This window comes from Podarcis filfolensis, assembly GCF_964270895.1.
Source record: "Podarcis filfolensis genome assembly, chromosome: 11".
Lineage (NCBI taxonomy): Eukaryota > Metazoa > Chordata > Lepidosauria > Squamata > Lacertidae > Podarcis > Podarcis filfolensis.
In genome coordinates this window covers 49,607,295-49,634,567 of record NC_139613.1, presented here as the reverse complement: position 1 = coordinate 49,634,567, position 27,273 = coordinate 49,607,295, and the positions used below count along the sequence as shown (strand labels likewise).

Genomic DNA, 27,273 nt, shown 5'->3' with positions numbered 1-27,273 from the left:
TTTACCTTTATGTAACAACAACAACAACAACTTTATTATTTATACGCCTCTAGTAATAGGTTACGTTCTACAACTAAAATGCCACTTTATAAACAACAAAACATTAAACATTAAAAAAAACCTTCCCTATACAGGGCTGCCTTCTTCTCCTTGTCTCCGGGGTCGCATAACTCCATACACTCCAACATTTCTCCAATGATAATAGGGATTTCCTAAGGAAAAGCAAGACATTCCAGGATCAAATCGGAAACTGGGACAGTTTCTGAAAATCCGGGACTCTCTCTGGAAATTAGGGACACTTGGAGAGTCTGCCATTACTGTGCTTGCCTACCAACATTCTTAACCCCCCAAAAAAACAAACAAACAAACCAGGAACACCATTTAGATTAAGGTTTTGAATGGAGCAGGGAAGCTCTTTCCACACACTTTAATATGTTCAGGTATGTATCTTTTCAGCCACCGGAAGATATTCCTGCAGGCACTTGGTTCACCAAATTCCATCCACAGAGAACTGAGCTGCTGGCTGCTGCTCTGTTTGATATGCAAGTAAAAGTTGGTCAGATGCACACTCCCTTAAAGAAGCTGAACTATAAGCAAGTACCTGCTTGCCATTCATGATGTCACAAACAATGAAGCATCTGGCGCAGGCCCAGGAATCCTCAGGCAGATTTCGAGGCCCTGGAGCGGCAGTAAAGAGACAATAAAGAAACATTGGTACACTAGTGCCAGAGATAGTTGTTGTCCATGTTTCAGGACCACGGACCTCTTTGAGCTGTCCTTTTGCATCAGCACCAGGACCCTTCAGACAGGAGATCCTATCTGCTAGTGCTTCAGCACAGAGAGTGGCTCAGAAGATCAGGCTGCCGATTTGCTTGCATATTAGCAATTTCCTCGCTCGGAAGGCTAGCTTAGGTAGCCTTATCACTCTGCACCTTGTTGGGGGGATTTTATATAAAAATAAGAACCGGGCTGTGGAGATGCAGGAAATTAATTCATCACAGAGTCCAGTTTTATTTCCCATCATGTATGCTGACAGCAGATGCTTTGTGGAATAATTTCCTTGTAATGCCCTGCCATCCATCCCATTAGCCCATATACATAATTCATACACATTAGCCTAACCTCACTCGGTTTAATTTATTCTGGCTCTTTTTCAGTCTGGGGTAAAATCTTCCATGACGATAGGAGCTTTCTCCCATAGGTGTATCCTCAGTTTAAGCTGCTGCTAAGCCAGGTAAGGGAGGGGGCCACCTCAGTGGAAATGGAGCAAACCGGAGAGAGAGAAAAATGAGATGTTGGGTGAGGTTAAGATTTCCCAGATCTTTGAATGCAAAGAAAATCATTCCTCCCATGTTCTTTTCACTGGCCTTTTTTAAAGATTTAGCAAGGTGCATAATGTCACAATAAAGCAATGGCAATATATGAAGAGTCCAAAGGTAACAAGTTTCACAATTTTCTGCACAAAACTGCATGTGCTTTTCACATCCTTTATAAAACCAGAGATTAAAAAGAGGGGGTGGGCCTCCTAACTGAGGATGGGGGAGGGAAATTTGATTCAGTTTTGCATGTAAAGGCAAATCTGTTTAATTTGCAGCCCCTGAAATCATCCGCTGTGAACTGAAACAAAGGGGCCCTCTGAAACTTAAAAGGTAAAGGTACCCCTGACTGTTAGGTCCAGTCACAGATGATTCTGAGGTTGTGTGCTCATCTCGCTCTATAGGCCAAGGGAGCCGGCATTTGTCCTCAGACAGCTTCTGGGTCATGTGGCCAGCATGACTAAGCCACTTCTGGCAAACCAGAGCAGCGCACGGAAATGCTGTTTATGTTCCTGCCGGAGCGGTACCTATTTATCTACTTGCACTTTGATGTGCTTTTGAACGTGGGCAGGAGGTGGGCAGGAGCTGGGACCGAACAACAGGAGCTCACCCCGTCGTGGGGATTTGAAGTGCCGACCTTCCGATCGACAAGCCCTAGGCTCTGTGGTTTAACCCACAGCGCCATCTGCATCACTTCCTCTGAAACTTCCTCTTCTCCAAATTTGGCAATGGAGTTTTTAATGGAAAAATGTACACAACAATGCATGTATTAGGGGCACATGTGCATAAATGCTCGTGTTAGTGAAAACAAAACAGAAAAATGCATTATACTAGAGGAAATCGCTTGCAGAAATATGTACATTAGGCAAAATTGCATACCAGAATGATGGCATTTGGAGAAAAATGCACTTAAATGTTGTTGAATTTCCAGGAGGACTTTTTTTTTTTAAAAAAAGTGCAAACTGATGAAGAAATGTGAAGAACTAAATACTGGAAAAAATGAGAAACTGTGAGAAACTGAAACAGACAGAATTACCTATCCCTAGTCCTAAACTCACCTTCTTTGGGGAGGCAAGCATGGCCAACTCACATTTTTGAGCACAATACAGTGGTACCTCGGGTTAAGTACTTAATTTGTTCTGGAGGTCCGTACTTAACCTGAAACTGTTCTTAACCTGAAGCACCACTTTAGCTAATGGGGCCTCCTGCTGCCACCGCACCGCCGGAGCACGATTTCTGTTCTCATCCTGAAGCAAAGTTCTTAACCTGAAGCACTATTTCTGAGTTAGTGGAGTCTGTAACCTGAAGCGTATGTAACCTGAAGCGTATGTAACCCGAGGTACGACTGTAGTGTATCTGGTCACACTTCCCCCAACACAGTTGGTATTTCATTCCATTTCTGGACAAAGAAGTAGAAGCACTCTCCCTGTTCTGTAGTCCTTTGGGTGAGAAAGGGGGATGGTGTAGGGGGAAGACAGCTTCCTATATTCTTGTACTGTAATAAATGCTAGAGAACCAACTAAAAAGAGAGTTATTTCGTATCTACCTATATGGGAAAGTGTAATCCATGCTTCAGAGGCTGGCACTAGTTTCTAGACAAAGTTTGTGCCTAAAACTTAAGATGTCAAGTGACCTTTCAATGTCGTTACGATTAGGATTTTTTGTGCTGCTGAGTTTCACCCTAAGTATTTATTTGCTGCTGCTGCAAGCCATAAAAAAAAAAATCCAGCACCTGAAACAAGTCTACATCATTTCAGGCAAAGACTGTACATTTAAATTATTGGAGATAGCTGTATTTACAGCTCCCTCCTTAACTATGGACCCTAAAATATATCTGAGCCTTGCCAACCTAAATTTGGAAGCCTCAGCACTTGTGGCTATAACATTCATCTGCAGCCCAAAAGTGCAGGAACATTTTCTCACTGCATATGTTAAGTTTGCATTGCCTTAATTGCATTCCATTCTGCCTTTTGAATTCTCAGAAATTAATTTCTAGCTGTTCTTGCCACTTCTGCCCTTTCAATAGATTTTTCACATCTCCAGCACTTTTGATATGCATACTTAAGGCCAAGCTGTAATTGTGGAACTGCAATTAATGTGCATTTTTTTGTTATGTAAATGGCAGGTGCCCCAGCCAGAGCACCATGGGGGGGGGGGGGAGGAGTGGGAAGGAATGTTTAACTCTTTTATTACCTGCCATTGTGTGTGTGTGCTCTTTTCCTTCCCTTCTCTTTCCTGTGAATTTAAACCATCTCCCAGTAAGGTAAAGGTAAAGGAACCCCTGACCATTAGGTCCAGTCGTGCCCTACTCTGGGGTTGCAGCGCTCATCTTGCTTTATTGGCCGAGGGAGCCAGTGTACAACTTCTGGGTCATGTGGCCAGCATGACTAAGCCGCTTCTGGCGAACCAGAGCAGCACGCGGAAACGCCATTTACCTTCCCGTGCCCTACTCTGGGGTTGCAGCGCTCATCTTGCTTTATTGGCCGAGGGAGCCAGTGTACAACTTCTGGGTCATGTGGCCAGCATGACTAAGCCACTTCTGGCGAACCAGAGCAGCACGCGGAAACGCCATTTACCTTCCCGCCGGAGCGGTACCTATTTATCTACTTGCACTTTGATGTGCTTTTGAACTGCTAGGTTGGCAGGAGCAGGGACTGAGCAACGGGAGCTCACCCCGTTGTGGGGATTCGAACTGCCGACCTTCTGATCGGCAAGCCTAGGCTCAGTGGTTTAACCCACAGTGCCACCCGCATCCCTTCACCACCCGCATGATTTCCCACACCAACACACACACACAGAGTTACTGGTTTAGTTTCAGCTCTAACAGTGCAATTGTAGGGTCCTTCCTGACTGACTTTTTGTGTGGGAAGTATTCTGCAACAGCTCAGTGATTCTATAATTGTGTGTTAGTGATAGTTTTATACTGGGCTGTCCACATATCATTGTTCTTCATTTGTTGTTCTGCAGTACTTCCCCAGTGCAGTGGCATAGCAGGATGGGGGCACAGGGGCAGTTGCCCCAGGTGCAAAATTTGTTAGGGGCATAAAAGTTTGACACCCAGTGAGTACAGCTATGTGCTTCCATCGCTGGGCTCTGTTGAAAATGGCTTCTCCATGCGAACCAGGAAGTGACCTCTCCAGACAACGGAACAACTCTTCTTTTCTTATCTCTGCAGCTGCAAGTCCTTAGGCAGTTGAATGCCCATGTGCATCCGTTTCGCTTCCTCCCACCCCACCTTCCACGTGGCCCTGGGTACTGGAAACCCACGCTAGGCCACTGCCCCAATATTACCAAATCTGGAGGGGCACTCTTGCACTATAGCACAACCAAAGCAGGACAACTTCCCTTCCAACAGCCAGAACTTTTGTGGTATGGTATAAAAAGTACACAGCCTAGGACTTGCCGATCAGAAGGTCGGCGGTTCGAATCCCGGCCACGGGGTGAGCTCCTGTTGCTCGGTACCTGCTCCTGCCAACCTAGCAGTTTGAAAGCACATCAAAGTGCAAGTAGTTAAATAGGTACCGCTCCAGCGGGAAGGTAAACGGTGTTTCCGTGTGCTGCTCTGGTTCGCCAGAAGTGGCTTAGTCATGCTGGCCACATGGCTCCCTCATGACCAATAAAGCGAGATGAGTGCCGCAACCCCAGAGTCGGTCACGACTGGACCTAACGGTCAGGGGCCCTTTTACCTTTACCTCATAAAAAGTACAGGATTTCAGCAGGAAGTTACTGCTCTGTAAAGGGCTTTTTAGAGTCAGCTTTTGCAAACTTGAAAATCCAGGCTTTTCATTCTTTAAACATGAGAGGAGAAAATTGCAACCTGATGTCCAATTTAAGTAACGCTTTGTGTTGCTGGTGATTCCTGTGTCTTCTACCAAAGGGAGTAATTTGTGTTACTGCGGCTACTTCTCAATAAGTTGTACTGACATTTCAGTAAATAAGCCAGTGTCCTTGGTACATAACACAATTGAACAAAATAAATGTAAATCCTGCTTTGCCTCTGGAAGAGGATTATGCTTTTGTTTGGCTCCAGAGGCTACCACATATACTGGATCTTATTTATCTTGAGCAAACAATCTCCCGGTTTGATAAATTTGTCCAGCCACTGGACATGCCTCCCAAATGTTTTCAGTGTGAAATGTGGATATTTCCCTCACTTCATCGGGATCCAATTTCCTTCTGGACTGCTGCCTGGAATATCAAGGCCCATTTTTTTCATTGACGATTTCTGAATCCCCGGACTATTTTCAAATGAAGCTTTTACCTTGTAAGGCAAACTTACACTGCAAACCTAAAAGGGCTCCTTTCACCTTCCCCAGCACAATATGACCATCGCAGTTTGCGGTGTGTGGCTGTCTCTCTAGGGATTTCCGGCAAAGAATTCTACAATTGCCAGAGTCCTACGGGGGAAGTTGTGGCATGGCAGTTAAATTGGTAGAAAAGTGAGGTAAATGTGTCCAAAAAACAATCTATATGTAGGCATCCCAGACACCATTTTGCTGCCTTTTGATTGGATACTTGCTCCCCTGCGATCAGTCATTGCCTCTCCTGGAACACACCACAAAACAGGGTAATCCAAATATTGTTTTTGTCTCTGTCTGCCCTGATGATAATTGCTTATTTGCTTGCTTCAGCCTCCACTGGAATTCCATTTGACTATCCATGTAAGCGAGGAGCAGCTTACCCGCCTCTGTCTAGATATCTCTAGTTATTTCTCATTTGGATTACTGCAATGCGCTCTGTGTGGGGCTACCTTTAAAGGTGACCCGGAAACTACAACTAATCCAGAATGTAGCAGCTATTTCCGTAATATATTTTTGTTTTTGTCTGTCCTTCGATGCAATGGCCTGCTGGCTATGCAAATAAAGTCTATTTCTTTCTTTCTTTCTAGACTGGTGACTGGGAGCAGCCGCCAAGACCACATAACACCGGTCTTAAAAGACCTACATTGGCTCCCATTACGTTTCTGAGCACAATTGAAAGTGTTGGCGCTGACCTTTAAAGCCCTAAATGGCCTCGGTCCAGTATACCTGAAGGAGCGTCTCCACCCCCGTCATTCTGCCCAGACACTGAGGTCCAGCGCCGAGGGCCTTCTGGCGGTTCCCTCACTGCGAGAAGCCAAGTTACAGGGAACCAGGCAGAGGGCCTTCTCGGTAGTGGCACCCGCCCTGTGGAACGCCCTCCCACCAGATGTCAAAGAGAAGAACAACTACCAGACATCTGAAGGCAGCCCTGTTTAGGGAAGCTTTTAATGTTTAACAGACCACTGTATTTTAATACTTTGTTGGAAGCCACCCAGAGTGGCTGGGGAAACCCAGCCAGATGGGCGGGGTATAAATAAATTATTATTATTATTATTATTATTATTATTATTATTATTATTATATCTAGATGTTGCTGCTCTCCAGGTTCCATTAGCTCCAGCCAACACAGTCAATGGTCAGACATGGTGAGAGTTGTAGTCCAGCAATTTCTGGTAGATGAGTGGTTAGCCAGCCCAAAGGATGCTGTCCTGTCTGCAAGTGGGAAACCTAGAAAATGTTCCATATAACGTCAGTTAGAAACTGTAGCTAATTGTATTTTTATGCAGTTCTGATTTCTCCTGCTACTTTAATAATAATAATAATAATAATAATAATAATAATAATAATAATAATAATTTATTATTTATACCCCGCCCATCTGGCTGGGCCTCCCCAGCCACTCTGGGCGGCTTCCATAGAAACCAAAAATACAGTAAAATATCACACGTTAAAAACTTCCCTGAACAGGGCTGCCTTCAGAATGTCAGGTAGTTGTTTATCGCTTTGACATCTGCTGGAAGGGTGTTCCACAGGGCGGGCGCCACTACCGAGAAGGCCCTCTGCCTGGTTCCCTGTAGCTTTGCTTCTCGCAATGAGGGAACCGCCAGAAGGCCCTCGGCGCTGGACCTCAGCATCCGGGCAGAATGATGGGGGTGGAGACGCTCCTTCAGGTATACTGGACCGAGGCAGGTATACTGGACTGAGGCTTTAACTTGATTTTGTTTTCCTTCCCAAAAAAAATGAGTTAGAAACCTGCAGGTGAGCAATGAACTTTGCTGATAATGGTCTTGCTCACACAGGCCAGCCAAGGAGTCTTCAGCCCCCTCAATATTTGTTTGAAGGGGGCCCAGCCCCCTCAATTTTGAGAGGACCCATTGTGTACAATGCATGGTGCATGTCACAGCTGCAGCACCCGGCTCTGCCAGAGCGCTTGGCCTCCTCCAGAGGATATGACATCGCACATTCATCACACAAACGTGACTCACACCAGACCCCCTCAACCTTGGGTGCAACCTGGCACCTCGGTGCTTGCACATCCATGTACCTGAAGTTGCCCATTTATTTAAAAGGACGTTGGAAGGCCTGTCTCCCCTCAAGAATGTCACTGATCTAGATCCCACATGTACAGATTTGGAATAACTAAAAATGTAGTGCTGTTTATTAAAGAGAGAAACGCCTCTCAGCCTGTTCTTCCCTGAAAGAAAGGTATTTCAGACTACCTGCATGCTGATCAACAAAAGAGGTTTAAAGACTCTTGTGGTGATCACACAGCGTCCCCGGACGTTCCACCATCTATTCATCCCTGTGCCACCACTTTATTTCTCGCCGCCACCACCCAGGCCCTACCTGGTACAATACTGAGTCCAGTCAGGGTTAAATTGGAACATAAACTTTTGTTTATTTATTGCAGTTTAACAAGCGTGTGGTTTCATAAATGGTATCAGTCAATTACATTCATGGGGTGTCTATCCAGACCTATAACTTCCGCTACCTGCTCTCACTCACTAAACCACCTCTCAGATATTTACTTGTCTTCCTAGCCCCTATTCCTGACTCAGCTTATTTCACTACACTAACTCAATCTCCCCACAGACTCTATCCCAATTCACTCCCACTCCAACCAACCACCCAGCTCCCAACGAACTCCCCAACGAACTCCTCCTTTTGCCCCTCCCAGAGCTGGTTTTATAGTGCCACTGACTCCACCCCCCTGGGTCCTGACTGGGCAACCTGTTTAACTATTTCACCCCCAGCACTCATATGTTAATGTCACAACTCTCTCAAGGCAAATCTAAAAAAATGTAGCATAAACATCTGGATCCACATGTCTTTCTACAGTGGGGACATAGGTTTCCAGGCGGGAGATGATGATGATGATGATGATGATGATGATTATCAACTCCCGCCCAGAAACCTATATCCCCACTGTAGATCTAGAATTGGCCTCCACAGTCACTTACGGACTCACTGTTAAAACCATGTTCATGGAAGGCAATCTTACGTGGCTAAGAGTGGTCACCGAAGAAGAAGAAGAAGAAGAAGAAGAAGAAGAAGAAGAAGAAGCAAGCTGATCAAGTTAGAGCCCTATCTGCACATGTACCCTTTGCTGGATTAGGAAGAGCACTCATAAAGTGCATGACGTCTCTGATTTCTTTTTTTATATATATATAAGATATTTATTAAAACAAAAATTTTTTTTTCCTTCCAGTAGCACCTTAAAGACCAACTAAGTTAGTTCTTGGTATGAGCTTTCGTGTGCATGCACACTTCTTCAGATACACATGTGCATGCACACGAAAGCTCATACCAAGAACTAACTTAGTTGGTCTTTAAGGTGCTACTGGAAGGAAAAAATTTTTTTTGTTTTGACTATGGCAGACCAACACGGCTACCTATCTATATTTATTAAAGTTTTTTTTAAAAAAAAGTACAAAAAGAAACATCAAAAAAATCCTTTTAAACAAGACAAGATGAAATACAAAAAAGAAAAAAGAAAAATCACAAAGAAAAAAAACAGAGAATTAACATCCATTAGACAAAAAGAAAAGTCAAGAAAAAAAAATACAGCAACTCTTCCCATTTGCTTTCTTTCATTAGCCTATTTCCTTGACCTCCTCACACCTCCCTTTTTTGTATTCTTGGTCACTTTTCCATTTCAGCAAATCCTTTCCCTCCTTTCAAATTTTTGTCCTGTAAATTTATCTTGATATTAATATAAATTTACTTTCCCTCCTTTCACCAATTAACAGTCTGTTTTTTCCTAAACCTTTATAACATTTCTGCTAAAGTCACATAAATTCATTCCAACATCATTCTAACATTCATTAATTTTGCAGTGTTTCTGTAAATAGTCTTTAAATTTCTTCCAAACTTCTTCCACCGACTCTTCTCCCTGGTCTCGGATTCTGCCAGTCATTTCCGCCAGTTCCATATAGTCCATCACCTTCATCTGCCATTCTTCCAGGGTGGGTAGATCTTGTGTCTTCCAATACTTTGCAATAAGTATTCTTGCTGCTGTTGTAGCATACATAAAGAAAGTTCTATCCTTCTTTGGCACCAATTGGCCGACCATGCCCAGGAGAAAGGCCTCTGGTTTCTTCGGAAAGGTATATTTAAATACCTTTTTCATTTCATTATAGATCGTCTCCCAGAAAGCCTTAATCCTTGGGCATGTCCACCAGAGGTGAAAGAATGTACCTTCAGTTTCTTTACATTTCCAACATTTATTATCGGGCAAATGATAAATTTTTGCAAGCTTGACTGGTGTCATGTACCACCTGTATGTCATTTTCATTATATTCTCTCTTAAGGCATTGCATGCCGTAAACTTCATACCTGTGATCCATAACTGTTCCCAGTTAGCCATCATGATATTGTGTCCAACATCTTGTGCCCATTTAATCATAGCAGATTTCACCGTTTCATGACGTCTCTGATTTCTTAGCACTGGACAATTGGATTTAACACAAAGGGTTCCACACAGAGTTCCGAGAAATGGAACAAGAAGCACATATTCAGCACTGCAGAGATAATTTGCCCCAACATTTGAAAGCACTGATTACATGTTTTCAGCATGTGGGTTGGGGCTGCCTCTGAAAATCAAGCAGGAACCTCTCAGGGAAATGGCGCTGAGATCCAGCAGTAACCGGTGATTGCAAGCGCCTTCTATGGCTAGGTACAAATTCCACCTTTAAAGTGTGTTAGAAGCAGTTTGCTATGGGTTGCCAGGAACTGTGACTCCTTGAGGGGTAAACTACGGTGAGGGAAAGAACGTGCTTTGAATGTGCTTTAAAGATATAGCATGTACACAGCCAGAGATGCCAACACAATCAATGTGCACATTTTTTTGTTCTGTAAATGGCAGCCACAGAGACGCCTAAGTAACATCAGGACCATGGGAGATGATCTTCTCTTCCAGCAGCTGACCCAAACTGATACTTCGTTTCAGGCAACACGTCCATTGGCAGCACTGATGAAGACTCTCCTTGTAATGTGTACAATTTTTTTATTGGAACTCTGGCAGGGAGAGAAAGAGCTAAGCTTGCACTTCCCACCCTCATTATTCCAGTGGAACTCGGTCTTCTTATTTACTCAACAAAAATGTGCATATTAATGGCATTCATGCAATTAACTGTCATGTCTACTTTGACCCTCAGGTTAGCTTTTGATTGCTGAATATTCCAGTTCCAGTGACTGACTGCCCCTCCTCTTTGAAATTATCTGTTGGCTCTTATTGTTTATTTATTGATTTTATTATTGATATTTGAAATGCTTTACTCTGGCAATACTTCATTGAAAAGTTGGATTTATTTCTAAAGATTAAAGAAGTAAGAGAGCTCGGCTGAACCAGGTAATTACAAATTCTGGCACCATCGCTTAACCTCCATGACATTTGTAAACCAAGCAAAAGTAGAAGCAGAATATGGCAGTTCTTCTCCCAAGATTTCTGCAGAGCTGAATATCACCCCGAAGAAGAATGAGCAGCTTTGAGCATTGTTTAAATAAGAAGCAGAGATTATTCAAATGAGGATACATATATTAACTTCATCAGTATTACATGAACCAAATATTATTTAAAAGTGATTCCAGAATTTGCAAAAGGAGGGATTAGACACAGAGCATTAGTACATGATTTGCGTCTTACATTTTAATGCTAGTTTTCTTTCCTTTCTCTTAACCAGATCTTTATGATGAGATGCCCACAATGCCTACTAGCAATTAAAAACATTGCAAGAAAGGCAAGGGAAATTGAGAATGCATATTTTATTGGATCACCTGGTCTTTCAGACACTTAAAGTATGTCTTTGAACTCCCTGATCCTAATAATGCTTACATTGTCAACTGAGAAAAGGAAAAAAGGGGGAGATTTTAATGTTGTGCTAGCCAAGCAATCCTATATATGTGTGTGTGTGTGTGTGTGTGTGTGTGTGTGTGTGTGTGTGTGTGTGTATGTGTGACTGGGGACAGAAATAGGCTGCCAACTTGCCCATACAATGGCCACCAAATCCTATTCTTACCATACTAGGACAGGAGAGGGACAACACAATGTTCATTGCAACAACAGTGAGACCCACACTTCAGTGTCTATAGAACCACTGCCAGTGCATCGCCAATCACAGATCATGTTGGTCCTGGAGGAAACCAATGGACTGACGGCAATGAAAGCATGCTACCAGAACAGTTGCCTCCCCTATTCTACATTTGAGGGGACAGGGTACTGACTGGCTTTGTCTGTATGCTGCGATTAAAGGTAAAGGTAAAGGGACCCCTGACCATTAGGTCCAGTCGTGACCGACTCTGGGGTTGCGGCGCTCATCTCGCTTTATTGGCCAAGGGAGCCGGTGTACAGCTTCCGGGTCATGTGGCCAGCATGACTAAGCCACTTCTGGCAAACCAGAGCAGCGCACGGAAATGCAGTTTACCTTCCCTCTGGAGCGGTACCTATTTATCTACTTGCACTTTGATGTGCTTTCAAACTGCTAGGTTGGCAGGAGCAGGGACTGAGCAACGGGAGCTCACCCCGTCGCGGGGATTCGAACCGCTGACCTTCTGATCAGCAAGTCCTAGGCTCTGTGGTTTAACCCACAGTGCCACCCGCATCCCTATGCTGCTTTACAATACATTTATTTTATTTTATTTTTTTAAAAACCAAAATATTATGCACCTCGGAGTTGTTGCGCAATTGGATCTTCAACCTTAGGGCTATCCTGCACTGTTATGCATATTTTGATGTCACCCAAGATTCGTTTGTCATGCTGGAAATAGCACTAGGATGCGTTCCAGGGATTATCTCTTCTCAAGCTAGAACAGTTGTTCGTTTTTCAGTCGCCTCACTTGAAACAATGGTGTCTTTATACCCTGGTTGAGTTACAGTATGCCTCTGAGCCCCAGTTGCCAGGATTCACAGGTGTGGCAGAGTACTGTTGTACCCATGTACGTCTGTCAGTCTTCCCAGAGGCACCAGGCTGTGAGAACAGAATACTGGACCCTTGGAGTGATCCAGCAAGAATCTTCTTGTTTTCTTCTCTTTGGGCTCCGTAATTTTATCCTTCCTTTCATGTTAGCCTGCAGACCTCCCTTGCAGAACCTATGTATGTATTTAATTTATTAATTGCATTTCCTCTCTCTTATGGCTGTCTGATAACATATGTTCTCTGGGCAGCTCAAAAAGATGAATGCAAAAGCAATTCCCTAGAGCAGCAGTAATAAGCTCATCCAAAACAGTAATAATAATATATGATTAGGTGTTTCTCAGAGATGAAATGAAATGTGCCTGCAATTCTGCACGAATTCATGGGCTCCAATTCTTCACACGCTTACCTGGGAGTCAGTTCCATAGAATTCCTTGAGGCTTACTTCTGAGTAGACATGTATAGAAATGTGCTGCCCCCACCAGTTTAACAGCATGCAGGATCATGGTTCATATTTTTTGTCTCCATCTGGCTTTTTAAAGACAGTTGTTAGTATGCAGCTGAAAAGATGCTGCTGTATCAGTAATACATTTTGACACCTGAGATACCTGGTTTTTTTGGCCCACCTTCCTTTTGTGATTATAAGTTGTTTTAAACTGTTTTAAACATTGTGTTTAAATGTTGTAACCTGCACTGGGACCTTAGGGTGATGTACGGCCAAGAAATTAAAATAATGCTAATGCTACAGAACATTTAACTAGGCATTCAGAGTACTATAGGAACCTTAATGCATTTTCTTGACAGCTTGCCTGCCAAGTAGAAATTACATTCTCTTTTAATTTGTGAGGGGGTGGGAGCCATCTCCAGGCAATCTTACAACTGTTCCACGTGAGTGAACTGCATTTTCATAGAGTGATGGCCACAATGCTAGATTGTACATACCGTTTTCAGAATCAGTGTACAGACAGGCTGCATTCTGGAAAAAAATCTTTCTTAAGAGATTAGGCTCCCTTGTGGAGTGTCAAACTAGGACCTCTTTAAATCCCCACGGTCCATCTAGGAAGCTAAAATGCCCTAAACAAACAAGTCCAGAGCCCATACATTTTCGGACTATTTGATATTTCCAGATAAATTATTGATACTTGTCATTACATGTTTACATTTTCTAATAGGCAGCTATCTGAGAGAGGAGTAGTAGAAACCAAATCCATTCCGTTTGTTTTGCTAAATTGCCAAATTTGCATGATTCAGGCAGGAACGTTTGACATGCACTTACCTTTTCCTGGGCTCCAATTCACTTCTATTGTGATTTCAGACACCTTTGATGCTGCTTTACAGATGTTCAAGTGTATGGTGTTATACATGTATGGAAGAGTGAAAAGTGAGGTGACGGAAACAGTAGCTTAAGATACCATTACAGAAACATGGGAAGCAGGTCTTTAGACTACAGAATGAACCAAAGCAGCTTTGGGGGTTGATCATTCCCCTTTTTTGCCATCAACTGCCCCCTCTTACAAACTTCATGTGGGATTGAATGAAATGAGTAATGTTACCATTGAATCAATATTGCGTTTTTGGAGCTGTGAATCCACTAACTGAGTTCTCACCATCTTCCACATCCATCAAGTTCGTTACTATGGGAAAAGACTGATACTGATGAATTGGAAAAAGAAAAATGTGTCTCCCTTCTATGATTGGATTGAAGACCTATACAAACTCGCAACATATAAACAACTTGCATATAAACACAAACTTGCCATGGACAAATTCAATGATATTTGGAATCCATTCTTACAAACACTGCAATAGATGAAGATCTGGTGAAGTACAACAACAACTTTGTAAACTATACAGTTTTGAGTCCCCCCCCTTTATTTTCCCTTCTACACAGGTGCTGTTTCTCTTTTTCTTTCTCTCTCTTTTATTTACATCTCATCATGTTTTAGTGCATATATAATTATGTATTTTTGAACTTTCAATAAAGATGTCTGGAGGCGGGTGGAGTTTGTTACTATGGAAGATGGCGACTAGAACACAGAGCTCTGAAAACTCACCAGGGGAACAGACAGGGTGGAGATAAATGTACTGAGAAATGTGGGGAAATACACATTTTAGACACCTTTCAAGACAAAGATTCAAGAATATGCAGAGCATTGTCTTTGGCTGAAGGATGGCGTCTTCGTTATATGTTTGTACACTGCTAACACAATGAGCCTGGGGCAATTAGAAGGTGTCATAACTCACAAGCCAATTCAAGCTCTGTTTATAATGGAGGCATTGAATGTCATTTCTGTGAGTTGACAAAAGTAGCTTTAATGAAATCAGTGTTTTCAATTATTGTTCAGTTGCTTCTAACCACTTGGAAGCTGAATCATCCTGTCTAGAAGAGTCAGCCACAAAGAACAGACTTGTATACATAATGACTGTAATCCAGCTTCCCAATACAAAAGGAGGGGCTCCTGCAGCACAGAAAACTGCAGGTAATCAGTGGCACCCATTGTCAGTGTCTGGGAATGCTTCATGCAAGCCAAAAGGATGGAAGATAATTTGAATAGAGCTAGTTGGCCCTTGCAGATATAGAGGTGTACAGTTGAAGCTTATGGAGCTTTAGATCTTCTTGGCCAATATGCCCCTTATGCTACCATAACCAGTTACACCAGTGCACCACCAGAAGTGGAGGAGATCTTAAAGTGTGGCTTCAAGAGTTGGACTAATGGGAGCTTGGCCAACTGCTGCAGCAGTGGATTTTGGTTCTGATTCAGTGATGAAGTCCGAATCCACAAGTAGGCCTATCTTGTGGGCTGTGGTGCTCCATACGTTTGTTCCGCTCCATCTGCCCAGCTTGACAATTCAAATTCAAATAGCACTGTGACTGCCATTTTGACATGCCTGTTTGCAAAGTTGTCACCAGTATCTATGCATCACCATCTGTGCTCAGTTTACATGGACAGAATCCTTTGCTATGTTTGTTTTGTGAAGGACCGGAATAGTGAGGTTCAAGCCCTATAGCGATCAAGATTCCTGTGAGATGATACACAATCCAGGGTGACCATCCTATTCTTTTTGAGGGGGGCTATTTACATTTTTAAAATAATTGGATTACTGTGAGATTCTGCATGCAGGTGCAACTATGGACATCTTTATTGTGCACATACAGGTAAGGTAAAGGGACGCGGGTGGCGCTGTGGGTTAAACCACAGAGCCTAGGACTTGCTGATCAGAAGGTCAGTGGTTCGAATCCTCGCGACGGGGTGAGCTCCTGTTGCTTGGTCCCAGCTCCTAGCAGTTTGAAAGCATGTCAAAGTGCAAGTAGATAAATAGGTACTGCTCCGGCGGGAAGGTAAACGGCGTTTCCATGCGCTGCTCTGGTTCACCAGAAGTGGCTTAGTTATGCTGGCCACATGACCCGGAAGCTGTCTGCGGACAAACGCCGGCTCCCTCGGCCCGTAGAGCAAGATGAGCGCCACAACCCCAGAGTTGGTCATGACTGGACCTAATAGTCAGGGGTACCTTTACCTTTTACAGGTAAGGTAACAAAGTCATCTTCATAAATTAAAAGACCAGAACTGCCCTTCTCCCACCCATTTGTTCTATTTTCATGGGCTGACTCTCACGAGGACCATCTTTAAAGGATGCTATAAAAATATTATGCATTTTTAAAATATGCTAAAAGAAAACTGACTCTTTCAGGAATCAATATAAAATCTTTTAAGGGTTTCTATAAAAGATAAGCACCACCGAGAGTTTGCGTTGGCATTGGAATAGTTCCATTTCAACGCAAGTGTGACTGATGCTGAGAAATCTATTTCCTAATTTTCTGCACAAACGCCTCCTCAGACAAGTAAGTCCTGTTGAATTCAGTGGGTCTTACCCCTAGGTAAATGGGATTAGAATTGTAGCCTTGAGTGGCATGAAACATCTTTGAGACAAATAGCAATTGCAGATCTTCCCCACCCCCAAGGTATTTTTCTGACAGCATCTGACTTAATCACTCAGGAGTGGTTTCAGAAAGGGAAGAATGAATGGGCTTGATTTTAAAAGGCTCTAGAAAGTCTAATTGGAACCCTGATGCTGGTGGATTGCCTCTTTCCATCTCATTGATTTCACATTTGTGTCCTTTTAAATCCAAGGCTTTTACTGCTTCTTTATTTACTTTCAGACTCCCTCTGCCACCATCAAGACTCCAGGAGCCAAACTGAAGTTTTATCTGACCTGATTGCTTCTAAATAAGCAAAGTCAATTAGCAAAATGTAGATGGCAAAAGCAGGTCCCAGCTGAGCTGAGTCCCAAAGGATGAACTCAAAAATACACTGGTTCTTTTTAGTATCCCTATGTAATTATGTATTACTTTTACAATTAAACTGCCATCATCGTAAGGACAACAAAAATGCGGATGCATAGATAAGGAAAAGTGGTCTTCCTCTATCTTGGTCTCCCTCCCCCCCTTTTCACTTTGATCAGACCGAGTCAATCTATAGCAGGGGTGAGGAATATTTTCCACTTGAGGGCCAAATTCCCATGCTCCTTATGAAGGCCCTGTCATGGAATTCTACTCAATATTGTTCCAGAACAGAACTCCAATGTATAGTTAGCAGAGTAAAAACTTAAACACGTTGCAGGATTCCCAAACAATAGACCAGAGGCAATTGTATTTCATCCAGCAGAGCTTTACTGCTACTGAAGGCAAATGAGCATAATGGTCACAAATCCAATACATTCAGGATTGGCCCTGTCCATAAGAAATCCAGTTGCAGCAGACTTAACTTAAACTTCTGTTGCTCTTCTGCCATAGAAGAGCTGCCCAGGGGTCCTCCCTGGTGAGGATTTGTGGATGCCAAAGGACAGCATCTCTTAAGGACACAAGAATACGCTGAAAGGAGCTGAGCAGGTACTCCTGGTTGGTTGTGGTCTATCTTAAGGTTACCAGATTTTTTTTCAATGAATCTGGGGACACTTTTCAACTTCAATGGATTTTGTATGGGGACTGATGTGTAAATCTGGGGACTGTCCCTGGGAAACAGGGATGTCTGGTAACCTTACTCTATCTGGTTCTAATTTGAGTAGCCTACATTGCTTTAACTAATTCTATCCTCTTCTGGCAGAACTGAAAAAAGTGGTCATGGAATCACTGAGTTGGAAGGGACACCAAGGGTCATCTAGTCCAACCCACTGCAATGCAGGAATCTCAACTAAAAAGTGTCCATGACAGATGGCCATCCAACCTTTGCTTCAAAACCTCTGAGGAAGGAGAGTCTACCACATCCTAAGTGATATGTCTCTTGGTGAAACTGCCGATGTACCTAAGCGTATATTAATGAATGATAAGAGGACTTAATAATGTTTCTAATAATTCCTTAAAAATGTTTGGAGCAGGGCTCCGCTTGGGGCGCCACAGAAGATGGCTGACAATACCATCTCTCCAGCTCCCACAAGGTAATTTAGAGGCTGAGATGGGAGCAATCAGCATCCCAAATTCTTCCCGGTGGAAGGGAAGATGCAGTCTCATCCACCACGAACATCTGCTGTAAGGGGGTTGGCCATTGTGTGTGTGTGTAAGAGAGAGGGGGGAGTGGTGTGACTAACAAGTGCAATTCTGCTCCTTCCCGCACATGCAGAAAAGGGGCTATCCGAATCATGTCTTTTTACATGGAAAGTAAAGGTAAAGGGACCCCTGACCATTAGGTCCAGTCGTGACCGACTCTGGGGTTGCAGCGCTCATCTCACTTTATTGGCCGAGGGAGCTGGCGTACAGCTTCCAGGTCATGTGGCCAGCATGACTAAACCGCTTCTGGTGAACCAGAGCAGCGCACGGAAACGCCATTTACCTTCCCGCCAGAGCGGTACCTATTTATCTACTTGGACTTTGAGGTGCTTTTGAACTGCTAGGTTGGCAGGAGCAGGGACTGAGCAACGGGAGCTCACCCCGTTGTGGGGATTTAAACTGCCGACCTTCTGATCGGCAAGTCCTAGGCTCTGTGGTTTAGCCCACAGCGCCACCTGCGTCCACATGGAAAGCACCCCACCGTGTTTCCACAAGCAACCGGGAAAAGAATGACCTGGCGCTGCTTTTGAAAACATTTGGATCAGTTCAAGTGTCCAGTAAGTGCTGTTGCCCACCCAGTGGCGGATCTTCATGCTCCAGCACTGGGGGGCGGAGAGCAGGTGGGGGCAGGACTGGCGCGTGTCCTGGGGGCATGGCACACTGCCTGCAGGGGTGTGGCACCCAGAGCAGGTGGAGGCAGCTGCCATGGCACCCCACCGGGATCGCACTGCTGGGGGCGGGGCACTCCCCCCGCACCCCTCTTCCTCCTCCAGTGTGCCCTCCAGCCTGTCATAACTGGGAATAGAGCCCGAGCGATCCAACTCTCCTGTTGAAAAATGCAAGCCTCCATTTTTCGACAGCTAAGAGGGGCATGTGAGATTCCCCGGAGCACTGCTTCAATTTAATATACAGTGCCTTTTAACTGATATGACAGGTTTTCTCTGGTTGCGGCTTGATGCCAGGAAGGAGAGAACAGACAGGTTGCCCTTCACCTTGAAAAGCCATTAATTCAGGAGCACATCACTGATGCCAGATGAGAAGGGAAGTTTTAAAACATTGCATCAGTTATATGACCTAATGCAGAGAAGGACACGAAGACCTAGGATTGTCCCATTGGACATTCCACCTGGATTATCATGTAATATTGTATGAGTGCCTACAAACTGGCAAACTTTCCCATTCAGTTTTATGGATGAACTGAGCATAACTTTTTTGTACACAAAAAGCTGCATCTCCCATAAGAAAAAGCAGGGAAGCCCTTATCAGTGATGGAACCTCTTGGAGTGTCTTTGGGGAATTGGCTTTCTTCCCCCATGGCAGTAGATAAGAAGATCAAATGAAAGGAACCTCTTACCAGTTAGAATCTTTAATAATCACAGCGAGAGAACAAAGAACACATCTCCTAGAAATGGCAGTGCTCCCAATTAAGGGTCATCCACCCCATCCCTCTTAATCTACATCACTCCAACGTTTTGTAATCTGAGGTTATAGCCTCTGTGCTTTGTGTTCTGATGCTTTCTGAGCTCTCCGTGACTTTGGAGAAGGGGGGATGAATACTGTCCAGAGACTATGAATCTGATCACTCTCTCTCTTCCAATGTTTCTTCTCCTGGCTGTTCCCCACCCAGTATTTCCCAGCTTCTGCCTTCTGAACTATGCCCCTCTGCAAACCGCTGTTCAAAATCTATACTGTCCTCCTGCTCCTGGGAAGATTCAGGATCAGGGGGAGGGGGTGGCTCCCACCATTGCTCCTCAGTGCAGCCCTCCTCAGGATGGTCCCTGACATGGAGCCCCTTGCCTGGAAGGGCTTGTTGGACTCTGAAATATACTCGGAGTCAAGTGTGGATTTTATGCTCTTTATTCAGCTCATAGTAGTGAGGAATGCCAGTTCCCCTGAAATGTCTGCTTTATATACATTACTTACACAATGGGACCCACGTGATTGGCTAATTCTGGGATTTTCCTGTAGGCCAATCAGGTTGTGGATTCACTTCCACCTGGAGCTGGATTGGGTGGCTCCTGCGGACCAATCAGACTGCTGCATTCTGTATCCTATTGTTCTAGGACCAATCAGACTGCTGCATTTTGGATCCTATTCAACTCAGTACATAACAGACTCAGATCACTCATGCCACTGAGAGATGCTGTTGAAGCAGGGCTTTGTAGCTCGCTCTCATGGGATACAGGAAATTGTGACTTAAAACACTGGTGTCCTTCTGCTAACATCTGGGGAATGTTTCGCACATATCGTAGCATTTCTCCGCCAATATCTAGCATACAGTTATATGTATGCTAGTTTTACCACAGTATACTTTCTACCACATGGCTCTTAGATTTGTATGATAGACGGGTGTGGAAGTGGCATGGATTTGACAGAACAAGTTCTTATAACGAAAACTGACAATGGTGTCTCAGATAGGGATGAAATAATTTCCTTTTCTTCTTTCACTCACACCCTGCCCCGCATTCACTGTTGAGGCTTCTAGGTTTAAAAGCTCCTGGCAAGATTTGTGAGACTCGAGAGACCTGATGGATTCCCATTGTAGGAGCTACTCAGACTTCAAACTCCACGGAAAAATCCACTCCAGCTTAAGCTGGCAGGTCAGCTTATTTCATGGAATTTGTACTGAGCAAGTTCGCTCATCTCAAACTAATTCTTTCATACCATACCACTTTCATTCTGTTGATGTTTTAATCTCTGATGCAGTGCAACCGTGAGTGACTGGGTAAAAGCATGCAGCCTGCCTCCAGGTAAAATGAAGATTTCCTTTCTCCAGGTAAAAAGAATTAGATGAACAGTTGCACAGCTGAATCCGGTTTTCACAGAAATCAATGACAAAGGTTTAGGAAGCTGATTTAACCCCTTCCCTCCACCAGGCTTCTGCACGAGGTGAGGTACTCAAAATCTCATTTTGCACCATCAGTGTGATATTCAAGTTGTTCTTGAAGTCACATCTCCCAGGCGAATCAGTCTTAAAAGCCATAGCTTATACATATGGGGGAGGGGCGTGGGTGGCACTGTGGTCTAAACCACTGAGCTTCTTGGGCTTGCTGATCGGAAAATCGGCGGTTCGAATCCCCGCAATGGAGTGATCTCCCGTTGCTCTGTCCCAGCTCCTGCCGACCTAGCAGTTCGAAAGCACACCAGTGCAAGTAGATGAATAGGTGGGAAGGTAAACGCTGTGGTGGGAAGGTAAACGATATTTCCATGCGTTCTGGCTTCCACCACGGTGCCCCGTTGTACCAGAAGTGGTTATGTCATGCTGGATACATGACCCGGAAAGCTGCCTGTGAACAAATGACAGCTCCCTTGGCCTGAAAGCGAGATGAGCGCCACAACCCTATGATCTCCTTTGACTGGACTTAACCATCCAGGGGTCCTTTACCTTTTCCTATACCTATGGGGATAATTCCTTATAAGTGGATACTTCATCCATATGATTCCTCCAAAGCTCTAAATGTCTCTCCTCCACAAAGAAGAAATGTAGTTTCTCCAAATAATGTTTTAGGATCAATCCTGCAAGCATTACCCAATTGAATAGTGCTTGCTGGTGAAATTTACTCGCAGTGTGACTGTTTTCTGTCTTAGGGCACATGTAGAAACCAGGGCATAAGGAGCAAAAATATTTCAGTTGCTCGCAACTCTTATCCCCCCCCCCCGCGTTTTCAAACACACATAAAAACTGCACCATAATGTATCCAAAGCGCCCCTTTGAGTCATTTCCCCAAATCATTGGTCTCTTCATACCAGAGGAAATCAAAAATAGAAACTAGAATCACACAGAGGGATATTTTATGAACTGGAAATTAAAGTTTTAAATGTTCCCTCTTTCCTTCCCCCTTTAATGCTTCCCTTGCAGAATTTATTGTTAAAGAGTTCTCTGCAGAAGATGGGTTTTGTGTTAACTTATCTGGGAATGACAATTCACCCGCGATTTACAACAGGTTTTGCATGTCAGGAGGCCCAAACACACAGCAAATGCGTAATTAGAAGGGGCAAAAATGATTATTTCCATTTATAACGAGAAAAGGCAGCTCTGAGTTTAGGAACTTTGCTTCCCTCCTTTACTGGCTGTCCTTTAGCTTTTGAACTGATTTATAAATACCACAGCTAGACACTCTTTGGATTACAGATGTTTAGGCTGTGACACATTTTGAAGTTGCTGGAAAGGGTTCCTGCTGCAGTGTTGCAATTTACCATCAGCTCACCGAATATGGCATCTTATAAATTCCTTTTACGCTGATTCCACGCAGGCAGATGGAAACAGAGCCGAGGCTAAAAAGCTAACAGTAACTGGAGAGGAGGCGGCGGTGGCAGTGGTGGTGGAGGTCTGTGGGGAAGACTGAAGAATGACTCATAATTCCATGATCTACAGGGAAGTGAAGGAACTTGCTCACCCCAACCCAGTAAACATATTGCACCATTTATGGCAAGGATAACAACTCCAGCAGGATTCTACACTAGGCGATCTGAGCTTATATGTTTGTTCATAGGAGGGTTACCTCAGGTGTGGTGGAACCATTGCCAACTAGAGGGCCACATTTCATTGGGGGGGGGGGCTTTTTAGTGGTGGACAGGCCCAGATCCAAAAGTGGGCACAGCAACTAACTTTGTACAGCAGGTCTTTCTTTCTTTCTGTATTTATTTGGTTTTTCAGATTAAAATTTTACAGTCACATATCCAACGTACAACAATAAAACAAGATTCCAAGGAATCTCTTGGACTTCCCTCCTCCCCTTTGTGGGTCCTACTGTTAATCATTTCCTCCTAGATCTTTTATAATAATCCAAATCTTTTATCTCTCCATTGTATCCAAAATTCACCATTAAACTACAAGTGATATTCCAACCCCACTAATGGTTTTAACCGTTGACAATGGTCTTTAAGATAAGTTATAAAATTTCCCCCATTCCTTATTAAAATTTTGCTCTTTCTGATTCTTCCGGTCATTTTAGCCATTTCAGAAGACTAGTTTCTGTACACACTCATGCACCCTTCTCTGTCCTTGAGCCAGGCAATCAGGAAGCATTGTAAGGGTTCAGAGAGACTTTCCAGCCAACCAAAAACACCCAAGGGGCGTGCGAAACAAGTCTTGTGAGAGCCATAGCCTGGTGAGAGTCCTGAGGCACAGAAAGAAAGGTTTCCCACCTCTAGATTGCCTCTATTTATCCCCGTGTCCTACTTTAGGGACAACAGTTTTCTGTCTGAAGGACTACCGGATTCCAGGCTTTTATCTCAGGGGTGGCCAACTCCCAAGAGACTGCGATCTACTTACAGAATGAAAAACTGGCAGTGATCTGTCAGATCTTGCATACGACCGAGCTACTCCTCCTCGGACATTCTTTGGAATCTCCTCCGATGGTGATTAATGACTTAAGCCTTTGATGAGGCTCCAGGCACGTTCCCTCATTACACAGAGTATCCAAGCAGCAGAAGGACGAGAAAAATATGAGCTACATTGCTACGTTTATTTCTAACTACTCAGACAGAAAAGAATATACATCCTCTCTCTGTGAGAGTCAGTGAACCAACTGGGACAAAGAAACAGGAAACCAGTAACAACAACATCCGTCTCCAGTGAGACTTCCAACAGCCTGGAATGTAAACAGAGTCTTCTGACTCCAAGAACTGCACAGTGGCATATCAGAAATCTAACATGATCTACCCCCATTTTTTAGGGGTTAAGGTCAAAGTTGTTGACCTTTCAGGGAGGAGGAAAGACCCATTTTTAATGGGGGTTTTTTTGGGGGGGGGGAGAAGAATAGCCACTCACCAACAAATTTCTGGGGAAACAAACAACCTCACTGAGAAAACTCCATCTTCCATTCTGCAGATTGTGCAACAATGGAAGGCGGGGTGAGGGGGCGGGGCCAGATTTGATTTTACCAACGCTAAGTGAAGGGACCCAGTGATCGACTGCGATCTACCAAAACCTCCCAGGGATCTTTCAGTAGATCACGATTGAACTGTTGGACATCCTTGCTCTATCTGAAGGTGTCTTCACTTCAGTGGCGTAGCATCCTTTGTTTGCGCCCGGGACCAGCGGCTGAGTGCACAGGAGGAATAGCCCACTGTGGAAACCAAACCCTTGCCATCACTAGGCAGGCACGGGGCATGGAGGGTTCACGAGGGCTGCACTGCATCACCTACCTGCCCGCCCGTGGAGGTGGGAGCCCGGTTAGCTGATACGGCCCTTGGCAGGCACTTCCCTCCAACAATAGCTGGTCAGCCATTCAGTGAGGGGGCCAGGGGTGTGGCAGCAAGGTCAGGCTGGGCTCTGGGGCCCAGAGACCCCCCAGCGGCAGGCAGGGTGGGGATACCTGCATGGGGGTGCCTGGTTTGTGCCCCCTCAAAATCTTGTGCCCACGCTGCGGCCCTGCCTCAGATTGAAGGGCTGCATGGTCCATATCTGGTTTAAAGATAACAGAATTGTGAGAAGGAAAGGAGGGACTGGGAAGTTGCCCATCAGCCATTCAATTCTGGACAGTAGGCAGGTTATCTGGTCACAGTCTTCTCCTTTATGGTGATATATATATCAGTTGTGATCTGCAACAACAACAACAAAACTCTACACTTGCACTATATAAAATGCTACTCAACAGGAAGAAATATGATTTAGAATATGATAGACAAAAATGGAGTGAAGAGTTAGGGGTACAGATAACAAATGATATATGGGAGTCAAGTATAAAATCAACAAAAATAGCCTCTATGGATCCAAGACTAAGACTTATTCAACAGAAAATAATATTCAGAGTCTACTGGACTCCAGCAAAACCATACCAAAAGAAGATAACAAGTGCAGACAATTGCTGGAGATGTGGGAGTAAAAATGTGAACTTAGTACATACGTTGATTAACTGCCCGATGATAAGATCATTTTGGTGTGAAGTGAGGACATTTATAGCAAGAGTAATAAAAAGAAATCGTTATTTAGGGGAACTGAATTTAATTCTAAATTATATTCTGGAAATGTGGGAGATTTTGTCCATTAAACTTTAATTAGTTTAATGTTAAGTAAACGTCCAGTGCGCTTCCAACGCCATAAATCTTATCTCAGCAGAGAATTTCATGCAGCGGTTGAAGAAGGCAGGAGAGTCAGTACCTTTCAATGAAGAATCCTGGAGCAAGCACTTTGGAACTCAGGAAAAAATTTTATTTACAAAAGAAAAACCCTGGCGATAAAACACACATGCTTTTATCTCCGGCATAAAGAAAACTTTACTCTAAACTTAACTCATATCAGCAAACATGCCCATGGCCACAAACTGAGTGTGCGAGTCAGGTCAAGGGGGGAAAACACACGGGTGAACTGACTATTTATACAAACTAACTCACATTCTTGGATGCTTAATGACTTCCAGCTGCTCAGTGATTAGAGCGACTTGTTACCTCTTAACCCTTTAGTACCAACACCCCCTCTCGCTCGTAACACTGAGCTGTACCAACCTTAATTCAAATTTAAACCTGAACAGAAATATTTATGAGATTGCGGACGCAAAGCTTTTGTAAAACTGTCTGCGAGATTTTCTTTGCTTGGACAATACTTTAGTTCAATTAAACCTTGTTTTACACTTTGGCATACATTTTGATAACGGATATCCAAGTGTTTTGTGAGTGCCTTGAATTGACCTGATTTAGCTAGTTTAATACAAGGTTGATTGTCTTCCCACACTCTGATAGGTAGGGAACATTCTCCAAACAATTCTTGTACCAGTTGCTTATAAAATTCCAGTTCTCTACATACATCTGATAATGCATTGAACTCAGATTCAGTTGAACTTAAAGCTATAAGTTATTGCTTTCTTGATCTCCAACCAATTAGTGCATTTCCAAATTTTATTGCCATTCCTGACACTGATTTTCTATCTGGTCCAGCATCTGCCCAACTGCTGTCGGCCCAACATTCAAGTTGTGTGCTGCCCTCTGCTGATAGTTTTAAGCGAAACCTTTTGGTAGTTTGGAGATACCTTAAAACTCTTTTTACTCCTTGCCAAGCATGCATTGATGGCTTTTCAGCCTGTCTACACAGCATGTTGACAGCATATGTTATATCGGGCCGAGTCCACTGTGCAATGTGGAGTAGACTGCCTATCGCTGACTGGTAAACCCCGGGATTACTGAACTCTGCCTGTTGCTCGGCTTGAGCATCCTTTGTGTAACTTAACTCCATTGGGGTTTTAACACCAGCACAGTTGTCCATTTTAAACCTTTCCAGCAACTGCTGGATCTTAGCTTCTTGGCTGAGCCAATAGTTCCCATTTTCATCTTGCTGAATTTTAACTCCTAGATAAACAGATACAGTACCTAGTGATTTTACCTGAAACTTTTCTCCAAGCTTTGTGGCAAATTGTTGTGCAAGTTTATCGTCCTTTCCACTGTATAATAAATTGTCAACAAATATCAAAACTGCTTCTTGTTCACATCCCGAGCCTTTTAGATAAAGACAAGCATCTGCTGCGCTCTTTCTGAACCCCATGCTCTCTAGAGCATCGTTTAAGCAGGAATTCCAATTACGGGCGGACTGTTTCAACCCATAAATGGATTTGTGTAGGCGCCAGACCTGGTTTGGCTTGTCTCCTTCAAAACCTGGTGGTGGTGTCATATAGACTTCCTCTTGTAAGTCTGCATTTAAATAAGCCACATTGACATCAAAATGAAACAGCTTATTTCCCTTCTTAGCTGAAGAGGCTAGAAGCATTCTTAATGACTCCGATCTTGAAGTAGGGGCATAGATTTGAGAATAGTGAACACCTTTGCGCTGCAAAAATCGTTTTGCAACTAGTCGGGCTTTATATTGCAACTCCTCAGTAGTTGTGGGCTTTAAGCGATATACCCATCGACAACCTACAGCTTGTTGCCCTTTCGGAAGCTCTGTACTTGTAAACACACCGAGAGACTTCATTGAAGCCATCTCTTTTTCCATTGCTTCCTGCCACTTTACGGCTTCTGAGCTTGGAAGCTGTTGTACCTCTATATAGCTATCTGGCTCACACTGTGCCATATTTACGTATACACTTGTCACCTTAAACCGCTCTGGTGGTTTGCCCTTTGTGGCACATTTTGATCTGTGCAATTGTTCCTCTTGTGCCCCCTCTGACCGTTGGCTGTCAGAATCTGTCTCAGACTTTATATCTGGATGCGCCCCTAGGGATAAAGACCTCCGTTTAGATACCTCCCTTGGGCTTGGTGTTGCAGGCGAC

General features: G+C 43.9%; 1 long non-coding RNA gene across 1 annotated transcript; it reads left to right on the top strand.

The window, feature by feature from the left end:
• The first annotated feature begins 689 nt into the window (after positions 1-689).
• On the top strand, positions 690-14,085 carry LOC310745086. Its single transcript, XR_014539915.1, has 4 exons — positions 690-912; positions 1,595-1,649; positions 6,705-6,865; positions 13,867-14,085. It is a non-coding gene; the product is annotated as an uncharacterized lncRNA (long non-coding RNA).
• Positions 14,086-27,273: the final 13,188 nt, after the last annotated feature.